The 9,651-nt window shown below is 45.3% G+C and overlaps 1 pseudogene; it reads left to right on the top strand.

Annotated features, from left to right (window-relative positions):
* The first annotated feature begins 8,572 nt into the window (after window positions 1-8,572).
* LOC126185745 (5S ribosomal RNA) lies at window positions 8,573-8,690 on the top strand (annotated as a pseudogene).
* The last annotated feature ends 961 nt before the right edge of the window (window positions 8,691-9,651 follow it).

The raw sequence follows: 9,651 nt of genomic DNA, 5'->3' as shown, positions 1-9,651 counted from the left end.
GGCAGTTCATGTTCAGTGACAAGGGGTATCCATGCGGTGACCACATGTCAGCGGAGCGTCCCTGATGCGTGGCTTCCCCCAGTGGTCAGCTGAGACACCGACATTTCCAAGTCCCTCCAGCACACCCTGTCTCCGGGAGCCTGCGTGAGTGGCGATATGTGAGAAAGTTTTCCAGATACGTTTACGCAATTGGAATGGAAAAGCACAGCAATTATTTAAATCACCGGCATTAAGTTTTGAGGTGTATTGCGATTTCTGAAATAAATAAACAATATTTTTAAACAAATTGCTTAAACAATGCCTCGTGCACGCTATATTAACCTGCTGTCGTCAGATTCTCCGAGTCCAGCAGCTAGATATAGACAGAGCGAATTTTCCGCCATTTTTCCCAGGGCTGCCACTTTGGATTACATCACGGGACAGGAGGGAGGAGGGCCAACAACACCTCTTCGTGGTGGTGTTGTGAACAAATTCGGCTGAACTCCAGACCTTAAACTGAATGCAGTGGATGGAACTACTGTTAAGTGCTCAATCAATGACAACTAAAATTGTTTAAATAAACAATATAGCACAATGCATACAAAATACAGACTTACATCTGTCGTATCCAGCATCCCAGTACAGACTGTGTTCTTCTCCGGCAATTTCCAGATGGAGGAGGGGAGGGGTGTAATGGGACAGCGGAAAAGGGGAGGGGATGGGAGGTGTTGTGGAGTTAGGTTAGTGGAGGTAGCCCAGTTGACCTATTTTCCTGCCAAAATCTGAATTTGTCATCATGACGTCAGTTTAACATTGCCACATCTATGGCTGCTGTCTTGGATCCGCCATGTTGAATAAAGTTGGCAACAAAGCAGAGTTAGTCTGCATTCCCTTTGCCCTACTACTCGTGTTGCTTACACGTGATATCGGACCACTCAGAAGGCGTCCTGTGTTGCTAAAAGTGAGAGTTTTTCCAGTTTCACAACAGTCAGAATTAATTCCTAACGACAGTGATAGAAGCACCCATTGAAAGCTTGTGATTTTAACCGAATTTGATATCGTAAGTTAACCGATAACTTTTTATTCGATCGGTTGTACAGTTTCAAATCCATCTTACTCAACATCCATCTACTTTGCTTACTTTCTGATACTTCTGTATTAGTTATGAGTATCCATTTGCGAGGGCTATTCGGAAAGTAAGGAACGATAGGTCGCATATTGAAAACCACAGTGAAAATCAAAACTGTTTTATTTTCAACAGTTAGCTACAACTTCAAGCTACATACCTGCATAGTCGCCGATCCGACTTAGACGTTTGTCGTAGCGTTGTACCAACTTTCCAATACCCTCGTTATAGAAGGCAGCCGCCAGTGCTTTCCACCAATTCTCTATGCTGAACTACAGCTCGTTGTCTGTGCCAAAATGTTGTCTTCATAGCCAGCGGTTCATGTGAGCAGAGATGAAACTCAGAGGGAGACAATTACGGGCTGTATTGTGGGTAATCAAACATTTCCAACTGAAAACGATGCAGGAGCATCTACACTGCCCCTGCAGAATGCGGCTGAGAATTGTCTTGAAAAAGAAAATGCACGACAGTTATGTAATGTTGGCTGCATAGCTTCAGTCGACATTTCTCACCAGGCCCTCGTACTTGGTGGCAGACACTATTGTTCTAGGTATCTTTATGTACTCCTTGTGTGCTCAGAACTAAAAAGAACGACTTAACGCGATCGACGGGCATACTAGAGACATAACCCAACACACCCGAGCAAAACTTCATTGTGGTTTCCATTTCGCGACTGATCGTTCCTTACTTTCCGAATAGCCGGCCGGAGTGGCCGAGCGGTTAAAGGCGCTACAGTCTGGAACCGCACGACCGCTACGGTCGCAGGTTCGAATCCTGCCACGGGCATGGATGTGTGTGATGTCCTAAGGTTAGTTAGGTTTAAGTAGTTCTAAGTTCTAGGGGACTTATGACCACAGCAGTTGAGTCCCATAGTGCTCAGAGCCATTTGAACCATTTACTTTCCGAATAACCCTCGTAATTATTGTGATTGCTAGACTATAGATCCTTGACCACTTACAACTCAACAGTATATAGGGTGTTCGAAGATTCATGTTACGGATTTCTAGGACTTGTATAGTGGTGCGAGTACAGAAATTACCATTTATACTCTATGATGATTTCAGTTCAGACGTTTCACTCATTCACTTCTGCTTTGGGAATAGAATTAGGCGCGACGCAGTACAGTTGTTACGTAATAATTCGAAATGAAACATAACGAAACACAAACTTATCTCTTAAGTGAATCTGTTTGTATTAACATTTAAACATTACGTGTTTACGTTATTCTAAAATAAAAAAGAGTCCAGTATAGCGTACGTACAGAACGTAATGGTTAAGTGTTAATATAAACAAATATGCTTAAATGACAAATAAATGTTTCGTTATGTTTCTTTTCTAATTGTTACCTAACAATTGTACTGTGTTATGCCTAATTCAGTTCGTCAAGCAGACTTGGATATGTTAAACATCTGAACTAAAACTATCATAGAATCGAAACGGTACGTTTCGGGACGTCGGGTCCTACTCAAAATATTGGGTACTCATTTCGCTCTACAAGTCCTAACACCCAGTACAATAATTTCAAAACACGTAAAAAATCAAATGACGAATAGTGAACAACGATTCCACTGAAAGGATAAATTGCTCAGTTTTGACTACGTGATTTATTTAAATCGGACCATCTATCAATGTGAACAAATAACTACTGACAATATGTCCAGTGGACGCATAATAAACATGAATTAACAGAAATGAACTAAAATTAGCAATCTTCAGAATAATACCTGTTGGCTTGTGAGCAACACGGCCTGAAAATCTCTACATGGAATGACTGACGTCACTTGCTTACCAAAATCTGTAAGAATCTACCCCAATCGAGTGACGTAAACTTTAGAGGAGAAACATTTATGAGTGATTCCAATAATTTATGTTATCTGCCGTGAATACCAGATCGGATAGCTATTTCACCGACACAAACAGCACGCTGACGGAGTTCAGTGACGACTCTCATAGTACCGTGCGCTGTGGCGAAGGCTGCAGCCCTGTAATGTGTAGTCCACTGAAGTCTAAAGCCTTAGACAGCAGACTATCCTCGAGTTTCATTGCCAGAAACTAACGTCAGATGTAAACTCCGAGCCAAAAGGTGAAGTCCAGATTCGTCTTAAGCGAACGACATAGTCCAGTGCACTACCTAATAGCTGAAACTAAAGTTATGTCGGGCTCAGAGGCCTCAAACACAACAGTCTTAAGCCCTGAAGCTCAGACGAGAACGTCCATTTCTAAAGAGTGCTGGCTCTTCAGCTCACTTCCGTTCCCCCTGCGACGGCCAGAGTGGCCGAGTGGTTCTAGGCGGTACAGTCTGGAACCGCGCGACCACTTCGGTCGCAGGTTCGAATCCTGCCTTGGGCATGGACGTGTTTGATGTCCTTAGGTTGGTTAGGTTTAAGTAGTTCTACGTTCTAGGGGACTGATGACCTCAAAAGTTAAGTCCCATAGTGCTCAGAACCAATTTTTTCTGTTCCCTCTCCCCTAAGCAAGGGTGGACGAATAATACTCTCAACACACACAGATTATATTCACTCTCGCCTCATTTAAAGGCGTCAGCCAACCACAAACACAAGTTCGGCTTCTGCCGTGAAACTTTCCGGAACAAATTCCCTCTCCCATCACTTCATACGAATACACCAATCAGAAACCTCTGCATTTAAAAGTCGCGGGAATCCGAGTGGCATACGTGCTTCGAGCTAACGACTGCTGGCGTTGTCCCAGTGCCCAACACGTTCCAAGCGACTACTACAAGAGCTGAGATATTCGCAGCCATGCTAAGTCGTCGCCAGCTGACCACAAGCATTCATTGTGTGGGAAATTTCTCTACGGCCGTTTCCTTGAGAACGCTGGCGCCTTCGGTGTCTCCAGGTCGCCGGCCGCTCGCTTACAACAGGCGCTAGGCCGCTGGGTGTCCTAAAATTCCCCTGGGGCTGTCTTCCTCCGTTGAGCGTTGTGTCGCCATCTGACTCCCCGCAGAGCTTCCTGATGCCTGCACGGCTGTCCACCCAGTGCTGGTGAAACCCGTGTTTGTTCTCCCCACTGAGTGATTACACAGTCATGCTACATTAATTCCGATCACCCAACATGCAAATGAATTTCAATTATTAGTACCAAGGTATACTTCACACAGTCAGTCATATTCTGTTTCCGTAATAAACGTCTCTACTTCTATCAAATGATATTAAAATATGTCCAAATACGTGTCTTCAAACGAGAAAGTAGCTTCCGGCATGCCCCACGGGAGTGACATAGGACCAGTACTTTTCACAACATACATAAATAACCTACTAGATAACATCGAGAGTTCCATGAGGCTGTTGTGTATAGAGAAGTCGCGAAAGTAGAAAATCGTAGCGACATGCAGGAAGACCTGCAGAAGATCGACGATTGGTGCACGGAGTGGCAATTGACCTTCAACAAAAACAGCTCTAACGTATTGTGAAGATATAAACAGAAAGACCCTTTATTCTATAACTACGCAATTGCAGAACAATCACTGGAATCAGTCACTTCCATAAAATATTTGGGGGTATGCCTACAGAGTGATTTTAATTGGAACGATTACATAAAATTAATTACTAGTATGACAGATGACAGACTAAGATTCATTGGAAGAATCTTCAGGAAATGTGGTACATCCATAAAAGATCCACCTTACAAAGAACGCGTTCGAAAAATACTTAAATATTGCTCGTCAGGATGAGATGCGTTCCAGATAGGACTGATAGAGGAAATGGGGAAGATCCCAAGAGGAGCAGCATATTGCAGGTTACAGATTCGTTTAGCAAGCGCGGAAGCGCCCCAAATATGCTCAGCCAACTGCAGTGACAGACGTTGCAAGAGAGGCGTTCTGCATCACGGTGTGGTTTCTCGTTAAATTTCCAAGAGCATATGTTCCTAGAAGAGTCAGTCGATATATTGCTTCCCCCTAGGAATTTCTCGCGGAAAGACATCAAGGTAAAACTGGAGGGATTCGAGCTCACACGCACCCTTACCAGCAATAGTTTTCCCTGAGAACCATACGCAACTACACCTGAAAGAGGGGAAGTTCCCTCCGCCACGCACTGTAAGTTGACTTACAGGGTATAGATGTAAATGTAGATACACAAGCAATGTGTCATGGGCTGACGATGTTCGGTCTGTTCTCCTCGATTTGGCAATGTTTTCCACATAATATTAAGATTTTTAAAAAATATGACTACTTTCTTTGGTTAAGAATACACCTCTGTCTGTGGTGGTGTTGTAGTTGGAGCACTAGACTTGTGTGGTGGATGTCCCGGGTTCAAGTCCGCATAAGGGAGGGAATTTTCCTCGTTCTAGCACCTCCAAGGTTGGGCCAGATCCACTCAGCCAGCTATCAAACGAGTACCAGGAATCGTTCGTGAGCGTAACAGGGGTAAAAGGAGGCTGGGGCGATGGACTCACAATCCCCTCTTTCCTAGTCCTAGGGCGAAGAAAGGCTGCACTCTATCAGCAGTCAGGCCAACAGCCCAATTACATGCTGGCGCTACAGACTCCTTGTTTTTTTTTTTTTTTTTCAAGAAAGCAATACGCTAGTTTGATTTTCTTCGTTTTTCTAGTTGGACGTAGTAACACCATGCGCAATTCGCCTTGCTGTGGTCACTAATGACTGAATGAAGAGGACAGAAGTTGACTGAGCTAGATCGCCTTTACAGTTGGTTTTAGTGGCAGAGGCCAGAGTTTATATAGACACAGACACTTTGTGAGGGTGTGCGAAAGAAGTCGTAAAAGGCAGTGGTTTCTTCTGAGTCGTAGCGTGACACAAACTAGGCCGATAATTATCGTGAATGACGTATCATGTGGGTACCAACAACGACGCTAAGTAGATGGCCGAAAATACAGTAGAGCGTGAACTTTAAGACTCCAAGTAATGTGAGCTCAAATAGCTAATCAGGAGCAATATCAGAATAGTCTTAAATAACAACACACATAATCACAGGTCTAAATTAAAACTCCAGGTTGAGAACGCCGAAGTAACAGCTGTACTCGGACATCAGCACAATGTAAGATTCAATGACCCGGTACGAACTGCTGTTTGAGTGGCTTGTCCGGGTATTTATTTCCTATTGAGTGTCAACAGCCGTCCGCGTGTGACGTGTTTGCCACGAGCATTGAAGTCTGCTACACAGATACTATCGCCGTCTTTTCTGAACCCTTTCCATTTGGCTGGAGTGGCAGGATATTCGAGGTTTTATGTCTTAGAGGAGTTTCATATTTTGATTTCCGGCATATATTTTAATATATCAATTTATTTGATTTTTCCATCCTCCAAATACACACATTAAAAAAAAAAGTTTTGGTATCACCCCGGTTCCCAGAACTCCTGAAGACAGACGTTGACTATGGATATTGCATCACAGACACAGTCCCTTTGACTGTTCAGAGACGTCACTAAACCCGCCCAAAGATGTAAATAACCATGCATGAGCAGCGCCTATTAGACGGAGGGGGTCCGGCAGCCAGTCATTCCACCACAAATGAGGTACACGGCTCGTGTTGTCTGTAGTTCAACCATGCCTAGACGGTTAATATCGCTGTTCGATCGCGTCCGCATCTTTACTTTGTGCCAGGAAGGTCTCTCATAAAGGAAGTGTCCAGGTGTCTCGGAGTGAATCAAAGCGATGTTGTTCTGACATCGAGGAGCTACAGAGAGACCGGAACTGTCGATGACATGCCTCGCTCAGGCTGCCCAAGGGCTGCTACTGCAGTGGATGACCGCTCCCTACGGATTATGGTTCGGAGGAACCCTGACAGCAACGCCACCATGTTGAATAATGCTTTTCGTGCAGCCACAGGACGTCGTGTTACGACTCAAGCTGTGCGCGGTAGGCTGCTTGATGCGCAACTTCATTCCCGACGTCTATGGCGAGGTCCATCTTTGCAACCATGGCACCATGCAGCGTGGTACCGATGGGCCCAACAACATGCCGAATGGACCGCTCACGATTGGCATCACGTTCTCTTCACCGATGAGTATCGCATATGCCTTCAACCAGACAATCGTCGGAGACGTGTTTGGAGGCAACCCGGTCGGGATGAATGCCTTAAACACACTGCCCAGCGAGTGCAGCAAGGTGGAGGTTCCCTGCTGTTTTGCGGTGGCACTATGTGGGGCCGACGTACGCCGCTGGTGGTCATGGAAGGCACCGTAACGGCTGTACAATACGTGAATGCCATCCTCCGACTGATAGTGCAACCACATCGGCAACGTATTGGCGTGGCATTCGTCTTCATGGACGAAAATTCGCGCCCCCATCGTGCACATCTTGTGAATGACTTCCTTCAGGATGACGACATCGCTTGACTAGAGTGGCCAGCATGTTCTTCGGACATGAACCGTGTCGAACATGCCTGAGACAGACTGAAAAGGTCTGTTTATGGACGACATAATCCACCAATCACTCTGAGGGATCCACGCCGAATCGCCGTTGAGGAGTGGTACAATCTGGACGAACAGTGCCTTGATGAACTTGTGGATAGTATGACACGAAGAATACAGGCATGCATCAATACAAGAGGACGTGCTACTTGGTATTACAAGTAACAGTGTGTACAGCAATCTGGACCACCACCTCTGAAGGTCTCGCTGTATGGTTGTATAACATGCAATGTGTGGTTTTCATGAGCAGTAAAAAGGGCGGAAATGATGTTTATGTTGATCTCTATTCGAATTTTCCGTACAGGTTCCGGACCTCTCAGAACCGAGGTGACGAAACCTTTTTTTTATGTGTGTAATTAGCACACGTCCTACTTCAAACAAGTGTTTGCCATTACTGTTAGGCCGCGCGGTGTAGCCGCGAGGACTCGGGCGCCTTGTCAGGGTTCGCGCAGTTCCCTATGTCGGAGGTTCGAGTCCTCCCTCGGGCATGGGTGTGTGTGTTGTCCTTAGCGTAAGTTACTTTAGGTTCAACTAAGTAGTGTGTAAGCCTAGGAACCGATGACCTCAGCACTTTGGTCCCATAGGAACTTACCACCAACATTACTATTAACACAGTATGCAGAAGATAAGCCGATCATGCTGCTTCGTGAGTAGCCAGTCCACATTTACCACACGTTCTTTGACCATTACACGACAGCATGTTATGTCAGAAATGGAGCAATTTAAAACATCTCAACAGGTTAGGTATTCAGAGCAGCACTTTCATATGGGTGATACTTGTTGCGTTAATTCAGTGAGCACGTGTTGGATTTTACCACCTATACTGCCGTCTTCTGGCGCTAGCTGTTCACTTGCTTTATAATATTTGTGACATGACACCCGCTGACTCTCAGTCTCATTACCGTTCATCTTTTTTAAGCAGTATGATGTACTTGCACGTTTCAACATTAATATCATTATTCAGCATTTTGTGTATCTCAGTTACGATCGGATAATCTCCACTGCATTTTGGATTTCGAAGTAAACTGTACTATTGGCATGTAGTGCTTTCTATAAAAAGTTTTCCATGCTTAAGTCTTGCCAACGGCCTTTCCACAGTGGTAACACCGGTTCCCGTCAGATCACCGAAGTTAAGCGCTGTCGGGCTGGGCTAGCACTTGGATGTGTGACCATCCCGTCTGCCGAGCGCTGTTGGCAAGCGGAGTGCACTCAGACAAACTGAGAAGCTACTTGATTGAGAAGTAGCGACTCCGGTCTCGGAAACTAACATACGACCGGGAGAGCGGTGAGCTGGCCACATGCCCCTCCATATCCACATCCAGTGACGCCTGCGGTCTGAGGATGACATGGCGGCCGGTCGGTACCGTTGGGCCTTCATGGACTATTCGGGAGGAGGAGGAGGATTCTTAAGTCTTCATATGCATCCACTTACTACAATGTCACCCAGTGCATCACCTATATGGTGAGGATTCTATAAAATTTCTTCTAAAAAATATCTTCATCATATTTCACAATTCAAAACAACAGCGAAAACAGACATTTGTTTGTTACTATTGCAAATGGTTCAAATGGCTCTGACCACTATGGGACCTGAAATCTGAGGTCATCAGTCCCCTAGAACTTAGAACTACTTAAACCTTAGGACATCACACACATTCATGCCCGAGGCAGGATTCGAACCTGCGACCACAGCAGTCACGCGGTTCCGGACTGAAGCGCCTAGAACCACTCGGCCACCGCGGCCGGCTGTTACTATTGCATTCTGTCTTCTTTGATACATCTTTTCAAACTGATTACCCTCCCGGAACACTGAGAGAGTTTATATTTCGTTACGAGGAGTAGCCAGGGATACACACGTCTGCTGGATCCGAACGCCTCATACCTGCACAAATCTGATATAACTGGTATGTGGTAGATACCTCAGTAGTTGCTGCCAATAATTGTTTCGTTTTAAAAGTCTGTCACCCTAATTGCCTGTAGTCGAGCTTAAGGAAGAGACTTCTTTTATGGAGGTCTGCATTGTTATCACGATCTTGGATGGTAAGTGAAGAACCCTATTCGTTGTGCCATACGATGTTTCACCGTCATTCAGAACGGCGGTGGCTACAACATAACCAAAACTTACTGTTATTGAAGACTGGTGGAGCTCACCAGCCCA

This window comes from Schistocerca cancellata, chromosome 4 (assembly GCF_023864275.1).
Source record: "Schistocerca cancellata isolate TAMUIC-IGC-003103 chromosome 4, iqSchCanc2.1, whole genome shotgun sequence".
NCBI classification, from domain to species: Eukaryota; Metazoa; Arthropoda; class Insecta; order Orthoptera; family Acrididae; genus Schistocerca; species Schistocerca cancellata.
This window is presented reverse-complemented; position numbering and strand designations above follow the sequence as displayed.